Here is a 20265-nt window from a genome sequence, read left to right as displayed (position 1 = left end):
ATAATGTAATATTCATACATCTATGCCAAAGACGTACTGCGTTGATAATGGCGGAGTACAGAAAAAGTGTGCCAAATGTACATGATGGACCATGGTTGGTGGTAATAGTCTGATGATATTATCTCTTAATCTGCAAATAATGTTCTACCATGGTGTGGTGTGTTGATAGAGGGGTGTTGTATGGGAATTCTGTACATGTACATGATTGTTTTGTAAGTTCACAACTTCTGTCATAAAAATAGATGAAAGAAATAATAATAAGGTGGGTTGGGGGGAAAATACACCGAAAATAAGATAAGATAATAGAAAGATTTTGACAATATTCTTTCACAATTTGTAACAAATGTCTCATAACAATGCGAGGTGTTAGTGGTTGATATATGGGACCCCTCTATATGTTCTGCATGTTTGTTTTGTACGTTCACAACTTTTATTATATACTTATTGTTTATGTATGTTCATGTATAAATGATATCATCATAATAATAGGGTGGGTTGGGGGAAAAATACTTTGGTTAGTAGTAATATTTTGGGGATGCTCTTTAACCACTAGTTAAAAATGTTTCACAACAGAGACAGCCCTGTACGATCCTATGTATGTTTGTTTTATAAGTTCACAACTTATTGTTTATGTATGTTTATGTATGAGTGATATACTTCAATAAATTTTTTAAAAATTGAAAAAGAAATATTCAACATTGGAGACAGTCATCCAGTGGGGGGGGGGGAGAATGATAAATACTTTTTGTGCACTTGCTTTAAAATCCTCCTCAGAGTAAAGATGTTTTACCTCTAAACTTAGTCAATGATGAAGCAAGTGATTGAGTTTAGAGGTAAGTGTCCTGGGAGGGAGACTCAGAAGATAGATGGAGCGAGATTGTAGGAAACTTCAATGCCAGTCTGTGGATTTGGCCTATTCAAGGACACCCTGAGGACATACTTAGGGGCCAGCAGGCACTGAATGCTTATTTCAGGCTCCTTAGAGCACTTTTACTTTGACTGTGATGTTGAAATGAGGTCATTAAAAAGTATTTATAGTTGGGGAAGCAGATATTGCTCAAGTGACTGAGCTCCCGCCTACCACACGGGAGGTCCCAGTTTCGGTTCTTGGTGCCTCCTAAAGAAGACCAGCCAGACAGTGAGCTGGTACAATGGGCGGGCAGAGCAAAGTGATACAACAAGATGAGGCAACATGGAGACACAAAGAGGAAAGACAATGAAAGACACAACAAAAGCAGGGAGCTGAGGTGGCTCAAGGAATTAAGCACCTCTCTCCCACATGGGAGGTCCCAGATTTGGTTCCCGTCCCCTCCTAAAGAGAAGACAAGCAGACACAGAGAACATACAGTGAACGGACACAGAGAACAGACTGCAAGCACAAAACAAAAAGGGGGGGGGCGGTTAAGAATCCCAGCAGGCTATTTTGTAAAAAGTAATAAACTGACTCTAAAATTTATAGAGAAATACAAAGAACCTGGGATAGTGAGAATAATCTTAGAAGAACAAAGTTAGAAGACTTACATTACCAGACTCATTATAAAACTACAGTAATTAAAACAATGTGTTACTTGTATAAGTAAGAACAAAAAGATTAATGGAAAATAGAATACAGAAATAGGACACATAAAAGTCACTTAATTTTCATAAGCAGCACCAATGCAATTCAGTGGCAAAGTGAAAGTCTTCTTAATAAATGGTTCTGGCATATCTGAGTATCTATAGGAGGGAAAAAAGAACTTTGACCCCTATTTCACCCTGTCCACAAAATTTTAGATAGATTCTTTAGCTATATGTGAAAACTCAAACTATAAAGTTTCTAAAAAAAAAAGGGACCTCATATTTTTTAATGTAATATTTTTACAAAATCAATAAAAAAAATAAAAAATAAAAAATAAAAAAAAATAAAAAATAAAAAAAGAAAAAAGAAAATATTTAAAAAATAGCTTCATGAACTTGTGGCCAAGGGTTTCTTAGAACACAAAGACACTAAAACTAAAAGTAAAAATGTGTAAGCTGGACTCCATCATATTTAAAATATAAGTTATTTGAAATTGACTCTGAAAACCAGTCTATTTTTGTGTGTGAAAAGAAGACAGAAGATTCTGACAACGCCCTGGACCTCACACACAAGGGAAATAAGCTCATCATTCATACATACATACATACAAACAAAAGCAGGGCCAGGATTCAAAAGCATTTAAGAGAACAATAAAAGGTCTTTGTCACTAGGAGATCAGAGTATCACTAAGAAATAATACTTAGTCAAAACACATGGCACTAATAAACTATGATTCTGACTTGCGATCTAAAAGTAACTCAGACAAAGGAGAGAACAGGTTGGATTGATTAGACTCCTTGAGAGTACACTTCATACTGAAATAGAAGGAAACTTAAAAAGCATCTAATCTAACTCTTCCCATCCTATTTCACAGATAAGAAAACAAAGCCCACTGGCATAAAAAAAAAAAAAAAAGCCATACTGTTTGTTTGTGACAGAACCAAAGTGTAGCCCAGATTACTTGGCTCCTATTTTTAGATTAGATTGGGTTTCCCAGATGGGCAGAGACAAAGAAGGCACTAAAGCCAAAATATGAGCAGCAAAGCTCCTTTCATGACAAGATTATTCCCACACCTGCTTAGCACCCAACTCTATAAATTAGTGCCAACCAAGGAAAACTAGGTGAGGCCCTGACCCTTTTCTAACCCATAGGGCATGAGGATCGAAGAAGGGTACATTCATCCTTTCTGCTGATATACCTGGAGTCCAGATTTTGCCCAGGAAACAGAAAAGCTACAAAGTGAACATTGACACACCACAGAACTTTCCTCACCACAAATCCTGGTCAAGGGTAGATGGCACCAATAGGAGTTGGTGAGATAATGAAAGAGAGAAGCTGCATATGGGTGAGGAAGAGCTGGGATGAGGGAACAACCAACATTTCACAGAGTACAAAGCCACATAAGCAAAGGAAAGTCCTTTGCGTTTTCCAAACATAAATATTATTACAACCATTTTTTCTCAGTTTGAGCAGATAATGGCACTTAAATTCCACTTGCCTTATCTTGCAGATTTACCTGTCATCATTATACAACACACCTTCTAGCATCAAGGCAGATTTCTGCAAGTTTATTCAGTCAGTCTACTTATGAGTACTTCTGGAGTACTGATGACCTTCTGACCCCGTGGCAGGTAAGGAGGATGCAGAGGTGAATAAAGCAGGCCTCGACCTCCAGAGGGAAAGAAACAGGTAAGGGGGTATTTCAGCTCCAGTCTGTGTTTCCATTCTGGATGGTTTGGGGAGGCTGCCTGAGGTTGATATATCTCAACTCAGACAGGAAAATGAGGAGTTGCTCAGACAAGGGGGCAGGAAGTGAGATGAGCTGTGTTAAAGTGCCTCTTTGGTAATTTCTGTGAATTTTCTAAAGAATGCATTTTTTACATTATCATTTAGATAAATCCGATCTGTGTTGCTGAACATAAAGAAACAATTGATGCCCTCTATAAATATCAGTTTCTTTTGAAACCAAGTATGGGAGAAAGCCACTAAATAAGTAAATGAAGTATCACCCTCTCTCTTAAATTATGCACTCACTAACCTCAAAAACAAGATTTTATTAAAACTTGTTAAAAGTTGCAGATACATGAAAACACTGATTTGCCTTCCACTTGTTTCCTGATGGCACTAAACCTACAACGGGGACTTAAAAATACAAAAATAAACAACAAATATTATCCCAGTCTAAGAGCTAATTACAACAGAACTGCTGCTCACATCACAGTAAGAGGTCAAAGTCCTCCTTTTATTTACATTACAAAATAAAATTAAAAATCACTGTTTTTCTTTGTTACATTTATGGAGGGCCTTTTACATGCAGGGCTCAGTGCTAAATCTCATTGAAAACTCCTAACATCTCTATGAGGCAAAAGCTATTTCTTTTATAAACAAGGAAGCTGAAGTCCAGAAAGCTTAAGTACTGTGAAGTAAGTAGCTGTCTAGAAAATGTGGATACTGAAAGTCAAACCCACAACATTAAGTACTAATGTGCCAGGCACTGTTCTTAGCATTTTTCAAGTATTTACACATTTAATCCTTACAAAATTATAAGGAGACACTGCCATCATTCCCAAATTTTTTGGATGACGAAACGGAGATTAAGAAATTTCCCCAAGCCTGTGATAATCCATGCATGATTGGGGGTATGAAGGAGACGTGGAGTTCATTCCCTTTCCCAGGCAGAGGACAATTCTGCATGGAGCTCGGCCCACTTTTGTATAGTTGCTGGAGGCTGAGGCTGGACTTGGGAAAGCATGACATCCCAACTTGAACGTTGTAGATATTTGAGTCTGGCCTTTACCATTATTTATTTGAGAGCATCCTTAAGCCAACTGTGACCTCCCGTCGCTCTAGTCAGTAACACAAGTAGCAGCTGTTCTAAGACACACATGGGGCAGTGCATGCGCATGCCTATACACACGGCACATTTTATCCCTGAATAAATTTTCATACTCAGTGCTAATGACTTTGTGGCAAAACTGGTGCACTCACAAATCACACGTGGCTATAAAAATAGAAGCAATGCCACAAGAGAACAAATGACACATTTTAAAATGTTTAAAACTTTCTGGCTGAGAAATTCAAATCCTGGGGCAGTTTTTATAAAGAAATGGTTCAAAATAGAAAAGAAACATAAGCATGAGCATGCTGCACCACCAAATACAATGCGAAGAAATTTTGAAAGACCTACATATCTAGTGTATTAGTCAGCCAATGGGGTGCTGATGCAAAATACCAGAAATTGGTTGGTTTTTATAAAGGGTATTTATTTAGGGTAGGAGCTTACAGATTCCAGGCCATAAAGCATAAGTTACTTCCCTCACCAAAGTCTATTTGGAGCAAGATGGCTGCTGACGTCTACGAGGGTTCAGGCTTCCTGGCTTCCTACATTCCTGGGGCTTGCTTTTCTCTGGGTTCAAGGTTCCTTTCTTCCTGGGGCTGGCTTCTCTTTCCTCTGTGTGCTAACTTCCCGGGGCCCCAGCTTAAGTCTTTGGCATCAGACTCCAATATCAAAACTCTAACATCAGAAAACCTCAACTCTGTTCTTTGCCATGCCTTGTACCATGCCCTAATGGCCCAATCAAAGCCCTAATCATAACTCAATAATGTCCAGGTACAGATCAGATTACAAACATAAGCCAATATTTTTTTTTGGAATTCATAACCATATCAAACTGCTATATCTAGCCATAGGAACAAGCAAATGATGATACAGAATTCAATGACATTCAATGAAGTCATGAATATATTACACACAATACCCAGAAAGATGGAGTCAATGTGTATAATAAATGGAGAAACAAAATAAACTTTTTCATGAACACTAAAGTTATGATATTAAAAACTGATTTGTAAATCAACAAAGGATTACAAGGGAATATTGTAAAATGCACAACATTGTATCAGGATGGCAGAATTTAACAAGTGTATCTTTTATTGGTGTTGTAATATTTGAGAGTAAAACAAGAAAAAACACAGAACTAAGCTTGGTTGCCCACAGAGAAGGCACATAGCCCTCCCTATCTACTTTTTCCTCCATTGGAATAGTGGTTTTCCTTGAAAGGGATAAATCAGGGCCTCTTCCTGAATATCTCCTGCCTTAGCCCAGACGAGGGCATTTCACATGGTTGGGCAGTGGCGGAGCTCGCCTTATGTGTTATAACCTGGAATCTTCACAAAACTTCTAAAAGGAGGGCGTCACCAATGGTCTCTGAGTCCCCACTGCACAGCAAGGGCACTCCCTTAACATCTGAGGCCCTAACCCAGTACGACTGGTGTCCTTATAAGAAGGAGAGGACACAGAGACGCCGGGAAGAGGGAAGGCCAAGTGAGGACGGAGGCAAGCCTAGGAGCAGCCAAGGATTACCAGGAGCCACTGGGAAGTGGCAAGGAAGGGTTCCCCCTAGAGCTCAGGGAGCAGGGCCCTGCTGACACTCTGATTTGGAACATCTGGGCTCCAGAACTGTGAGAGAATACACTTCTATTGTTCTAAGTCATGAAGTTCATGGAATTTGTTACTGCCAGTCCTAGGAAAGTAATTTACTTCCCTAAATCAGTCACCTTCCCCTGAGGAGCAAATTTAACAATGGCTTGGAATTTGTCTACCCTCCTTTGCCCCTAGGCCACATAATAATATCAACTACTAGCAGCACATCAAAGCCTCAGGGTGAACATCACAACTTCAAGGCCAGGCTCTCTTCCACCTATTCAATGCTCCCATCCTCCAGGCCAGATCAAGCTCCGCTTCTTCCTCAAGGGTTGGCAGTCTTCCAGAGTAGGAAAGGAGGGGACAGAAGGGTCAGAATCCAGCTCTGTCATTTTCCAGCTTCGCGGAAAGATCCCTAACCTCTCTGTGCTTTGTTTCCTCCACTATTAGGTAATATCGTAATAAATTGTTCATATGTTGTTGAAATATATATAATACTATTGTAAAATGCGTAGAATGGCACTGTCCTGTACAGTAGCCTCTAGCCATGTGTGGCCATCAAGCCCATGAATTGTGGCCAGGTCAAATCGAGATGCACTCAGTGTAAAATACACACCCAATTTCAAAGATATCATATGAAAAAAAAAAAAAGTAAAACATCGCAATAATTTCCATATTGGTTATGTGTTAAAATGATAATATTTTGGATATATTAACAAACAAAATACGTTACATAAAATTAATTCCACCTGTTTATTTTAATGTGGCTACTAGAACATTTTAAATTACACACATGGCCTTTGTGGTTTGCTTTCTATTTCCAGGAGGCAGCACTGTCTTTGACACAGGAACTACTCTCCTTCTCCCTGGCTCTTTCTCCCTCCCTACTCACTGGCCACCCGGACTGAGCCCCTAGTGAGGTGTTGGCATTGTCTGAAGTCCATAATCACATCCGTAATTCTGGATGAGACCCTTCCCCTTTCCAGCCAAATGAGACTGATGAGGCAGAGTGGAAAGGGTGCTAGATACAGAATCAGGAGACTATGTGTGGCTTTGTATTTTTCCTACTTCTTTCCCCTGCTTGAAGGCCAGTAGGGTGTTAAGGAGGTATTTCCTGGCTAAAAATGGGAACAGGATGTGTTGAGATGGGGCTTCTGCTCTCACAAGCCTCCATGTGCTAACAGCTGAGGTTTATGCAGTTGCCCCAGGTGGTACTTGAGCTCCTAAAAGCTTACAGCACTCTTCCCTAAGTGAACTGTGAAGTGAGCCGGGGAACCTGAAGTACAGCAATGGCAGGGAGCCTTGGGTAGGAGAAAGGGCTTTTCAACCAGAGGCCTCTGTATGGGGGATAGGGTGGGCTTTTATAAAGCACATTTTTTCCCTAATTTCAAACTATAACTGAGACTACTTGCAGTTAGGCTAAGCTGTAAACTCTACATCAAAAACACAATATTCTGTCTACACTGCCCAGGAAAAGCAAATACATAAACCTTCCCAGGTGAAGATCTGAAATTGCAATTTCTACAGCTAAACTTGTCTTTCAGCCAAGTATTCAAATATTCAAAGAACTGCAAAAGATATATTTTCTTTTAAGAATGAAAAGACAAAAGATCAGGAAGTGGATGTTTGCAAATAGGGTGGTGTGAGCAGCAGGCATCATCTGTGAGCCTGTACCCACCTCTGCACATCTAGTCCATGGAGTCACACCATCATACCTTCCACAAGGGTTAGTTTGAAAATCAGTGCCAAGTCAAAACTATCTTATAGTCAAACCCCCACCCTTGTGAAACTATTGCTTTAAAGCATTTTAAGAGCCCAATGAGCCATACAAGCCATTGCAATGCATGGACCTTATTTGGACCCTGATTTAAATAAACAAACTATTTTAAAAGTATATACAAATGCACATATACATACACAGACACATGTGTGTGTCTAGGTATATAGACAGACACATGTATATGTACACACATATCCACATGATTAGAGAAATCTGAATATTAATTCCATATCATGATATTAAGAACTTGAGAATTGTTTTGTGATAGTAATATATTGTAATTAAGTTGTTCTTATTTTGAAAGAATCCTCATCTTTTAAACATACATACTGAAATATTTACATATAAAATGGGGGGGGGGAAGCCAAATGAAAAGTTACTAAAAATCAGATATTATTTTGTATCGATATTTGAGTTCAGAAAACCAAGTTTAAGTTAAAGACTGTCCCAACATTAAATCAGTGGTAAAGTAAGGAATACACCATATGTTTATACGTTCCTGAAATCCCAACACAGCCAAGTAATATTCCAGTCCTGGAAGAGTTCATGATTTCACCTTCTGAGTAGCAGAAAAAGTCATTATCTTCCGTTTCATTCCACGTTGAACTAAAAATACAGATTCACACCTGTTACAAGAAGCTCACCCTACAGAGTCTGAACCTCCAATTCAGCTCCCAATTCACCCCCCTCTGGCACTTGACTATCTGAAATGAGGGCACAATTTAAATTACTCTTTCTTCTCTCTTAATTGCTTCCTTTACTTTAACTTGCTGAGTAAGTACATTAAATTTACATGTCATTCTGTGTCCTGGCTTCTGTGAGGCAGAGTTACAGTAGGCCCCTAGTATTAGATTTGATGTTTAGGGGAAGAAGATAGCCACACCTTAACACAGAAATATATGGATCAAGGAAAATGCAGAGTAATTCAGGTCACAAAGACCTTCTCTGATAATGAAGTAAAGCCATGTCTACCTTTATGGAGCAATACGGAAAGCCTGGTATTCAATTATGATGATGATTATGATTATTATAAGTATCACTTATTGAGTCCCTACGCTGTGCTAGGTGCTTTCTGTTATTCCTTAAATCTTCTGAATTACTCTGTTGGTTTATATTTTACAGGTAAGGAAACTGAAGCCACATAGCTAGAAAGTGATAGAACCAAGATTCAAATCCAATTCCCCAACTCTAGCCTTTGATTTTTTTAGCTACTGCTGGGTAGAAGTTCTGATGGCAAATTTATTTAAGCACTTCAATTTCTAAAACAATGCTAACAATTTAAAAAACCCAGCTCATAGAACTGTCTAATTGAAAAGCAGAGAAAAACACCACTCCTTGATCCCAGAGGATGACTTCGGTGAGTTTGCAGCCCTGCTTAATTTTATCTCCACCTTCTCTGACCACCATTATGTCTTCCTATCAACCCTCCTGTCATGCTTGAGATAGCAGAACAGGAAATGACTTTTTTGTTTGAAATGAAGAGGGGAAAAAAGGCCAGGTAAAACAGATTTTTTATTTAAATCTTGAGTATTTTGGGTTGTTTTAGCAAACTAATGAATGAATAACACTGAACAGTGATCTGAATAAACTGACAAAGAATGTGTACTGCCCAAGGACTAGCCAGGCAGTGACCACTGGGTGTCCCCAGTGACCCTGGCAGTCTGATCTTGTCATAGATTCCTTTATGAACTTGAGACTTCAAATCCCTTCACAGTTGTTTATCCAGTGTCTGCAAAGAGAGGACCCTACCCCCACCCCAGCTAGGTGCTGGGAGGGACATAGCACTCAAGTCAGAGTCCCAGCCCATAGGTAGCTCCAGGGGTCATTCTGTCATCTCAGGAAGAATTGGAGGGGATGAATGAGATGGGTGGTAAGAAGGACAGTAAAAGTTTCACCTCATGAGTTCTGACCAGCAGTGGGAACCATCTGGCCAGACACACAGTGGACCTTGAGTGCCATGTCTAACTTGCCCTTGTATTCCCAAAAAACCTAGGTCTCGAATACCTGATGTTTCAGATCATGGTCATGTATTATGTTAAAAAAAAAAAAGATATTTATGGTTGAATACTGAAACTGTTCTCAGATGCCACAATAGAGTCTGAAGGGAACATTTTGATTCTCATCCTTAGAATCGATTTGGGGAGGTCAGCTTAAGATGAGGAAGATGGTAGAATGGTACCCAAAAGGTCCCCCAAAGGGGTAGACCCACTGATGTTCCAAAAAATCTCTGTCCTCAGAAGGGAGGGGAGGTGGCTAGGATATGAGTACCCACTTTTGCCTCTATTGTGGGAAGGTAAGCAAAGCCCAGCCCTGAGACTCAGTGGAACTCACTTCTGCCCACAGCTCAACGTTCCCAACCTGCAGTGGATTTTTTTTTTTAAAGATTTATTTATTTATTTAATTTCCCCCCCTCCCCTGGTTGTCTGTTCTCGGTGTCTATTTTGCTGCGTCTTGTTTCTTTGTCCGCTTCTGCTGTCATCAGCGGCATGGGAAGTGTGGGCGGCGCCATTCCTGGGCAGGCTGCACTTTCTTTTCACGCTGGGCGGCTTTCCTCACGGGCGCACTCCTTGCGCGTGGGGCTCCCCCACACGGGGGACACCCCTGCATGGCAGGGCACTCCTTGCGCGCATCAGCGCTGCGCATGGCCAGCTCCACACGGGTCAAGGAGGCCCGGGGTTTGAACCGCGGACCTCCCATATGGTAGACGGACGCCCTAACCACTGGGCCAAAGTCCGTTTCCCTGCAGTGGAGTTTTGGGAGCAAAGGAAGATGAATATGAGTCCTCACAGAAGAAATCAGGGCAGGGCTAGAATAAAACAAATAAATCTGCCTTTTCCCCATAAAACAATACTTAATGAGATTATTGCAACCCCTTAAAACTTCTTTTTCAAGCTAAATATCGTCATTTTTTTAAACCATTTTCTTAGATTATATGGTTTCTGCATTCCCTAGCCCTTCTAGTCACTCTCCTCTGAGCCTACTCTTGTTTGTCCGTAACACTCTGAGAAGAACTAAACAGGTTCCAGGTGTGCGCCAACTAGTGTGGAACAGGAGACTAACTATACTTCACACGATGCAAATATTGCTTCTGGTTAGTTTTTAGTAGCCTCATGCTAATGACTCATTTTGATTGAGCATCCGTTAAAATCAAACTCAATACCTTTCTTACAAGTCCTACTTCTTAGCAACACCTACCCACAGCCTCACATGCGCGACGATCTTTACATTTATCTTGGTGCATTCTATCCTGCTTCCAGTCCTTTGAGCCTGTTAAGCTTATAATTTAACTTGACCCTGACACACAATATTTGCTACTCCTCCTAGCTTTACATAATCCATAAAGGAGATCAGTAAGCTCTCTATATAGTCATCTAAATCACAAGTGAGAGTTGAGGAAAGGTACACCTGAGTGGCACAAATAAGAATCCATTAATTACAGGCATTAGAAGCACCAAATTTAAGTCATATGAACCATAACCCAGTCTACATTTTCCATCCTTGTCTACAAGAATATAAATCTTCAGTTTTTGAAGATACAAAGATGTTCATTGTCTGATAGAAGAGTTTAAAATACAATAATCATGATAATCAACATAAAATAAATAAATTAACTGGATGTTTCTGTGTCACACAAAAATATCCATTGTTGAGAAGATGCTTGGGATGATCTAAATTATAATACAGGCTGTGGGACATAGACAAATTTCATTGTGCAGACTACCACAAAGAACAGCTAAAACTGAGATACAAGAGGCTTGGTGTGACTACCAACTGGGAAAGATTTTACTTATGTAATAAGACATTCTGGACAGGGAAAGCTCATATTTGCTTTCAAATATGAGCCCCAAATTGAAAGTCACAAGGGCACATATATGTATTTGCAGGTATTGATTTAATCCTATATGGCTACTCTAATGTCTCATGTCCCAAGGTAAGGAGTAGTGGCAAAGATTTATTTGCTTAACAATAATTAATAACTTCCTTGAGTAGCATGGTTATTAATTAATTTTTATTGAGCACAACAAAATGCTATGCATTTTACATAGGTCATCTCAGTTATTTCTCCCAGCACTCCATGAAATTCATATTATTCCCACTTTACACATCAAGAAACTTAAGTACAGAAAAGTTAAGGAATGCTCCCAAGATCAGAATTCAAACCCAGGTCTTCCTGACTCCAGCTCATACTCCACACTTCCCTGTACAGCCTCATAGTTTAAAATTGGCTATCCTAAGAGATACTGTGCTATAACTTGCTGAAATCAAAGTTCAACAAAGGCTAAGATCTTCCCCAGAAATCCCATTCCAGAGAGCACAAGGCTTATAGTAGAGTAATTAGTTTACCCCAGTTTGGACAGGTTATTGGTCTTGGTGTGGAAAATGTGGACTTAGTCTTGCAGATGTGGACCCATTCTAAATTATAACTTCAGTTAAATTGTGGACCAGCTGAACTAGGTTGGGTTTTAATCCAGATTACTAGAATATTTTTTTATAAACAGTGGGAAAGCAGGAAAGAGAGAAAATCCATGGGAAGCAAGAAGCTGGAAATCAACAGGACCCAGAAGAAAAAGACAACACCATCAAGTACACAGTCATGTGATAGAAAAGCCAAGGACTCAAAGATCACCAGCAGCCAGTCCCAGAATTCCAGTGTCTTGAGAGAAAGCATTGACTTGCTGATGCCTTGATTTTGGACTTCTCCTAGTCTCAAAATCATGAGCCAATAAATTTCCATTGCTTAAAGCAACCCACTGTATAGTATTTGTTTTAGCAGCTAGGCAACTTAATAGTTTTTAGTACCAGAAGTGGGGTGCTATTACAAATACCTAAAAATGTGGAAACAACTTTGGAACTGATTAATGGATAAAGGCTAGAAGCATTATGAGGTGCTTGATTTTTTAAAAGCCTATATTACTTTGAAGAGACATAGGTAGAAAGATAAACATTAAAGGTACTTCTGATGAGGACTTAGAAGGAAATGATGAATATGTTATTGGAAATGGAGGAAAGGTGATCCTTGTTCTAAAGTAGCAGAGAACTTGGCAAAATTGTGTTCTAATGTTGGACTAGAAGTGATGAACTTGGATATTTAGCTGAAAAGATCTGCAAGACAAGTGGTGGAAAGTGCAGCCTGGTTTCTCCTTGCAGCTTATAGTAAAATGAGAGAGGAAAGAGATAAACTAAGGATTGAACTGCTCCTTAACAAAGAAACCAGCACCTGATGCTTTGGAAAATTCTTACTCTGTCTAGATAGTGAACTCTGAGACAAGGTCCAGAAGTAGCTCTATCAAAGAACTCCCTGAACTTCTAGGAAGCAAGTCCACAGAGAAACATGGCTCTGTTCAAGGAATTAGCTGAATAGCCCTTTGTTAAGGAGAATAGGTAAATGACTCATGGATCCAGTCAGTCATTTCAGTGGAAGTCAGTACTGGAAAAGCAGTTCCCCAGGAAGAATCTGTGGGAAGTTCTATTGTCTAGTAGTTTGGACACCCCTGGAATTGCACACAAAGCCAATACTTTTGTTTGTGAAATCTATGTGAACAGAACCTCTGCCAGGACTGAAAGGGCATAGAAGGGGTGAATTAAAGTAAGAATGTCTCCAACGGCAGAACCATAGAAACAAAGGTCTAGACTGAAAAGATCTTCTCAAGTCAAGAGAGTAGGACCTACCCATGTGTGTGGAAAGGGAAGGCCCATCCCTGGTCTTAGAGAGGATAAGAAATTTGCCCCAGCAGTTGAAGCAGGTGGGCCTTGCATCCCATTGTTCAGGGAGAGTGCTACCACCTCAATGATCAGAGATGGTGGATCCTGTGCCCTAGGTTTCTCCAGTTCTCCATAACATCAACAGTGGTTCATCAAAAACCATTTCTTGGGGTCCTGTTAATTCATTCAACTAAGCAACCAACCACCCATTCAACCATCTTTTCAGTAAGTAAGTGTATTAGTCAGCCAAAGGGGTGCTGATGCAAAATACCAGAAATCTGTTGACTTTTATAAAGGGTATTTTTTGGGGGTAGGAGCTTAGAGTTACCAGATCATAAAGCATAAGTTACTTCCCTCACCAAAGTCTGTTGCCATGTGTTGGAGCGAGATGGCTGCAACGGTTCAGGCTTCCTGGGTTCCTCTTTTCCTGGGGCTTGTATCTCTCCCGGCTGAGCTGCTCTGCTCGCTCCACAAGGCCAGCTGCAGACTATCAGGCAAAGGGCTCATTTCTCTTCCTGGGGGCCACTGTCAAATCTAATGGAACCTTCTCTCTTTCCTCATGTATCTGCTTCTTCTACGTGTTTACTCCCCGAGCTCCAGGATCAAAACTCCAACCTCCCTTCTCTGCAGGAAGGTTTCTCTGTGAGTCCCCACCCACTAAGGGGGCAAGGACTCAACTCATACTGACGTGGCCCAATCAAATCCCCAATCATTATTTAATCAAGTAAAAGTAAAACCCCTGAATCTAATATAACCTAATATGCCCAGAGGAGTAGATTTACAAACATACATATTTATATTACAAACATAATCCAATATATATTTTTGGAATTCATAAATAATGTCAAACTGCTACAGTAAATATTTCTCAAGATTCTCTTAAGAGAAAGGTATTATGCTGGGCACCAGAGAATCTGGATGACGTCAAGAAGCAACATACTTTGGATTCCTCCCTTTGACCTTAGGCTTCAATTTTCTTTTTTCAAGGCAAATTCTTTCCTCTCACCCCTTTGTTATCTGTGTAACTTTGCGTAGGTTACCTAAATTCACTGAAACAATGCTGTTTTCCTAATGCAGGTGGTTGTAAGGTACAAATATGCCTGGCAGAGTTCTAGGTACAAAAGAAACTTAATAAATATTGGCATTTTTTCCTTTATTTCCCTCCTTCCTATTCAGGCTGCAAATCTGTTTCCTTTTAGAGAAGGTAAGATGAATCTTATCATATCATAAGATGAATCATTATGCTTGCTCCCAGGACATCTGTGAACATTATGCCACTTGCCACCATCAGGAAACAAACCTTGCATTCTTTGCATACCAGTTTTTTAAAAAGGAAACAATGCTGGTTCCTAAAATGTTTTGCAACTTTCAGTTCCTTTCCCCCCTTTCCTGGCACCATTCTTTTTATAAAGGAACGAATTTAGACTCCCAGATAGGAAACTCTACTTGTGTGAGATGGAGCTGGTTAGACATCCAGGCTTTAATCATGAGTTCAGTTGTCTTCCCACCATCCTCGAGCAGCTCTCTTGTACTCTTTGCTTCCCCGGATTTATCAGTCTATCTCTGATTATATTCTCTTATACCCATTCAGAACAGAACTCCTGGGAAATATGTCATTCTAGTCATCCAAGTTAGTAACCTGATGATTTACCTCTTAAAAACCTAACCACTGTGCAACAGGAGGAAACAAAAAATAACTTCCTACAGCTGTTCAAAGTACTTAGGGGTATGTTACTAAGGGAAGAAAGAGCCACCAGCCAGCAGTCAGTAGGCCAAAGAGCAATCTTCCTATATCAGACATTCTTGTTATTTTGTTATTGTTGATAACAGCTGTCTGTGACTAAATATTATAGTATTTAATATTATATTCATTGAATATTTACTGAGAACCTACTATGTTTCAGACACTGTGCTAGGCACTTGGACTGAATAGCAACTCTTTAGTATGAACCAGACATAATTTGCACTATGTTTCATAATTCTTTATAGTCAAAAGCCAGTCTGCTTGTTATTAGCCAATCTGTTTGTTGTTAGCACCCACACCCCAAAAGATAATTTCTTTAAAGCTAAAACAGCACATCCCTAGATCTACTCACTTCCTCAAACAACAAGCTAATCTGTCTCCTTCCTCACAGCCAGGCCTCGAATTGCTTATACACTTCCTCCACTGTCCACCAGTTCCTCAAATGACTGAAGTCAGCCCCCATCATAACACCAAAATTGCCTTTCTAATTGCAAAGTGTAAATACTCCCCTCCCAGTACTTACCGCAGTTGGGCCTTTCTGTGTTTCCTCCTTCAAACTCCCTAACTCTAATACCTTTCCAGACCACCCAAGGCTTCTTGTTTCATTCTCCCCACTGCGTTTCAGTCTCCTCTGGCAACCAGCTTCTTGCTAGCCCTGAAATGCCCACATCCCCAGGGGCCCACCCTCGGTTGTGGGCTCTGCTCACTCTTCACCCTCTCTGGGCAAGCTCAGGTCCTCTTGCAGATTCATCCATCATTACAAATGGACATTCCCACATCCATGTGGCCAACCTTCTCCAACAACTCCCCCAAGCTCCAGACCAGGTCATTTTAAAATTTGTTTACTGGACACTTCTGTAGAAACTTTACACTCTACATTTACTTATTTTTTTAAAAAATATTTCATCACTTATGTGCTAAGTAAGCATAGTTCTTAGTGTAAGGATACAACAGTCAATAAACCAAATGAAAACCATTGCCTTAGAGCTTTATATTCTAGCAGAGGGAGACACAAACAATAAATGCAATAAATAAGTAAATTATTTAGTATGTTAGGAAATGCTGAGTGCTATGGGGGAGAAAATAGAACAGAGGAAGGAGGGGTTCAGGAATGCTGGGTGGAGGGCAGGTTTTCCTTGTTAAAAAGAGTAGTCAGAGGAAGCCTCATTGAGGGGACATTTGAGCAAAGAATACAGAGTGTGGAGGGAGCTAGGAAACAGCAACTGAGGCAGAGGCAACAGCTGCTGCAAAAGCCCTAAGGCAGGAGTACAAGGCTGTGTACTGCCTGGAAAGAAAGGAGCAGGGGGAGGTAAGTAGAGAGGGGGTCAGAGATGATCAGAGAAAATGGGGCAAAGCGGGGGAGGGATAGGGATAACAGAGTTGGACCTTATGGGTCACTGTAGGGACTTAGGCTTTCACTATGATCAAATTGGGGAGCCACTGCAAGGGTCTGAGCAGAGACACAACCTGATCTGACTTAATGTTGACAGGATGGCTCTGGCTGCTGTGTGAGAAACAGGAATAGGGGCATGAAGGTAGAAGCACAGGGACTCATCAGAAGGTCACTGCAGTGATCCCAGTGAGAGACGATTGTGGCTTGGACCAGGTGGCTGCAGTGGAAGTGGTGAGAAGGAGATATATTTTAGAAGTGTTTTGCAAATAAAGCCTGGTGGATTGTATGTGGATGTGAGAGAAAGAGAAGAGTCAAGGATGACTCCAGGGTCAGGGACTAAGGAACTGGAAGAACGGTGCAGCTTTCAAACCGAAAACAGAAGGACCAGGAAAGAGCAGACCTGGGGCAAAGATCAGTTCAGTTTGGGGCACTCTGAGTTTGAGATGCTTATGAGTCTGTCAAATGGAGCCTGATAAAAAGGATAGTGGTCAGGGGAAAGATCCAGGCTGGAGATAGAAATTTGGGAGTTATGAGCAATGAGGGCCCTTTGGAGGTTCATGATGAGCTGGTTGAGCTTTTCTCCACCTACCCAAATGGATGTTTAGTCAAGTTTTCCTGGGTTTAAACTTTACTACTTTCTACCCATGTGATCATGGACAGGCTACTTAACTGCTCTGAGCCTCTCTTTCATTATCTGTAAAATGGAGAAAATAACATGCCTACCTCATAAGGTTAATATGAGGAAAGCATTAGGCAATTTATGTAAGTACCTTGCATATAATAATAAACACTCAATAAATAGTAATAATTATCATCCTCTCCCTCACCCTTTCCATCTCCCACTATCTTCCTAAGTTTGGCATCCTCAATTTTTCTTTTCTCTCACCCATTCATATTCAACTCATCCCTCATGCCAAGTGCTCCAGGATCTCTTCTTCATCCTGGTAGTACCTTGCAGTCCCTAGAACATGAGCTTAAAGGGTGTTGAATAAAACTGAATAGGTCACTATGCTCTACTAGGCCTATTGTCAAAACATTTCTAAATCTGTCTCCATCTGTGGTGGCTTGGAGTTACACACCCCAGAAAAATATGTTCTTAATCACAATTCATTCCTGTGGGCATGAACCCATTGTAAATACAACATTTTAATGAGGATGACTTCAGCTAAGGTGTGGTTTCCTTCTTACCATGAGAAGAGGGACTTCCTATTATTCCAATGAGGCAAAATGATATAGGTGTAGAAAGTTCCACTTTGGGGATCACATAGACCTAGGTTTGATGGATAGCTCTGTCACTGAAGGAAACTTACTTGAATTCCCTAGGCCTCAGTTTATTCATCTGTAAAACAGAAGTACCTATTTCATAGGGCTGTTGGGAGGATTAAATGAGAAAACATTTGTAAAGCAATCACCAAAGAATGTTCAAAAATGGCAGATTTTACCTTGGATCCTAACTTCAAGGTAATCATAGATCTTAACATTTGACGTGTAAGAGGTTTCCTTCAGCTCTTAAAATGTTTTCTGGATTGCTGTTAGTATACAAGAAAGCTTTTGCTGAGTTTTGTCATGGAAGCTGAGGTTGGAAACAGAAGATCAAAAAGGACCGGTTAGGGTGGAGCATTTCCCCAAGCTCTGCTGGGACAACATTCCCCAAATACATTCATCATTTATATGTCCCCAAGAAGGGCCTTGAGAATTTAAAAGCAAGGACCCAAGGATGCTGATAAGAGATAGGAAGTCATCTGCCAATGATCAGTCCCTGAGGAAAATGAAGAGCTTTAGGGCCCTGGAGGCATGCCCATAAGACTCCACTCGAGGCTACAGAAGAGACTGGGGGAGCAGGTTACAGGACACTAGGCAGCGAGTAACAACTCCAAAATAACTCCTAACTTCTTTTCCTCCCAGAATCCAAACCTTCCAAATTTTGCATAACCGTTCTCCTCCACATCAGGTAGAGCATTAACACATTAACTCATCTACACGTCTCACTGCCTCAGTGCACAGAAGCCCACTGGGCCCTGCAACTGACAGCTTGACCTTCCCAACCAACGCACTGTGCCCTTCACAGCCAGCGACAGGGACCTTGGCGGCAGCCCATTCTATTGGCAGATCACTTTGAACTGAGAGTTTTAGAGTACAGATTTACAGGTCCAGAATCTGCTTCTCCTTGACGTCTATCATTAAGATCTAGTTCTGGGACTAATGAGCTTTTAAAAGGTAAATATCCTTTTGGGGTAAAGTAACCTTTCAATCAATTTACATAAAACTAACAGCTAATATTTGTGAAGGAACCAAACAGCACCACACCTTACGGGCAGGAAAGTACACCTGGGGTGCCGGTTACGGCCATTGTTCCCCAGCCCAGCTGCACCCCACAGCCCAGCTGCACCCCACAGCCCAGCTGCACCCCACAGCCCAGCTGCACCCCAGCCCAGCTGCCTCCAACAAAGGAACTGGGAATTCCCTTTTAAACAGGAGTGGCATTTGATTCTTTGGATCTGACAAATTGGGGCACAAATTGGAAGCTGTTGGTAGAGTGGTTAAAACGAGGCACACCTGGGCCCACCACTTGATTTACTCGCTGTATGATCTCAGGGCAACTTGACCATCTGAAGCTCCATTATGTGTCTGTGTTTTTAGAATTAAGTGGAATAAATCAGGTAACAGTTATAAACCGTTTAGCACAATGTCTGGCACATAGTAAGCTCTCCACAATGTCATCACTGTTATTAATCCTAACAACCCTCTAAAAATAGCATCCCTATTACTTTTGCTCAGTGCTATATAATCAGCAATTGAAGTGACTGAGGCCAAGATTTAAACCAGATCTGACCAACTCCAAAGCTCTAGTGCCTACACTGTTCATCAGCTTTAGTGTCAGGGGAAGGTGGAATTAAACGGACTTGAGAGAGACTCAGTGGCACAGAATGACCTACATATTCAGACCCCGGTTCCAAATTCATCCTCGGCTGCAGCTCAAGTTACACCCTCTGGTACGACGATTAGTCAGGATGCCCCTGAACACCACCGGAAGGAAGGAAAGTCTGCCTCAGACTTCCTCGTGTCTTCTGCTCCTCTCCTGCACAACCTGCTTATTCCCATCCAGAGGCCCCACTCTTGCCCAGCTCTGCCCCCCTGCCCTAAGCAGCGCCTCTCTGAGGAGGCAGGCCCAGGGAACAGAGCAACTGTGAGGCTTCCCACCTGCTACCTCACCCCTCGGAGACCCTCCTCCTGTCTCACGAGGCTCATTAGCAACTGGCCTCTTACCCGACTGCCACTGAACCCTGGTCAAGTCCCCACTGGAATACCATGCTTCAGAAGATGTTTACAGAGTAATGGGGAAGGGCAAAAATGAAAGACAGATAAACCAAAGGGTGACAATAGTATGCTGTGTCTGGCAGCTCACAGTGTCCTTAAAGTAGCAAACAGTTTTGGCCAGTAGACCTGGGTTTGAATCCCACCTCTGCTCTTTAATATCTACATGACCTCTCTAAGACTTTCTCATTCATAAAATGGAGATAACAAGCCCTACCTCAAAAGCTTCTTCTGAAGATTAAAACCAATTGAATTCAAGTAGCAAGACAGTATCCACAATAAGGACTGACGGCTCTCTAAATATTTCTAAATGTGTATTAATACCCTCATTTTTATCATATAGAGGAG

The 20265-nt window shown here is 41.0% G+C and overlaps 1 protein-coding gene across 6 annotated transcripts in view; it reads right to left on the bottom strand.

Annotated features, from left to right (window-relative positions):
• The window catches only part of ST6GAL1 (ST6 beta-galactoside alpha-2,6-sialyltransferase 1), a 139655-nt gene that overhangs the window by 78364 nt on the left and 41026 nt on the right, over positions 1–20265 (bottom strand). The window contains exon 1 of one of the 6 annotated variants that reach the window (XM_058295520.2): positions 13825–14077. The exons of the other annotated variants lie outside the window; for them this stretch is intronic. The gene's annotated coding sequence lies outside the window, so the exon portion shown is untranslated. Of the gene's footprint in view, positions 1–13824; positions 14078–20265 lie in introns of those variants that run through there. 6 annotated transcript variants of the gene reach the window in all.

This window comes from Dasypus novemcinctus, chromosome 4 (assembly GCF_030445035.2).
Source record: "Dasypus novemcinctus isolate mDasNov1 chromosome 4, mDasNov1.1.hap2, whole genome shotgun sequence".
NCBI classification, from domain to species: Eukaryota; Metazoa; Chordata; class Mammalia; order Cingulata; family Dasypodidae; genus Dasypus; species Dasypus novemcinctus.
Note: the sequence above shows the minus strand (reverse complement) of the source record. Positions and strands in the feature narration are given on the sequence as shown.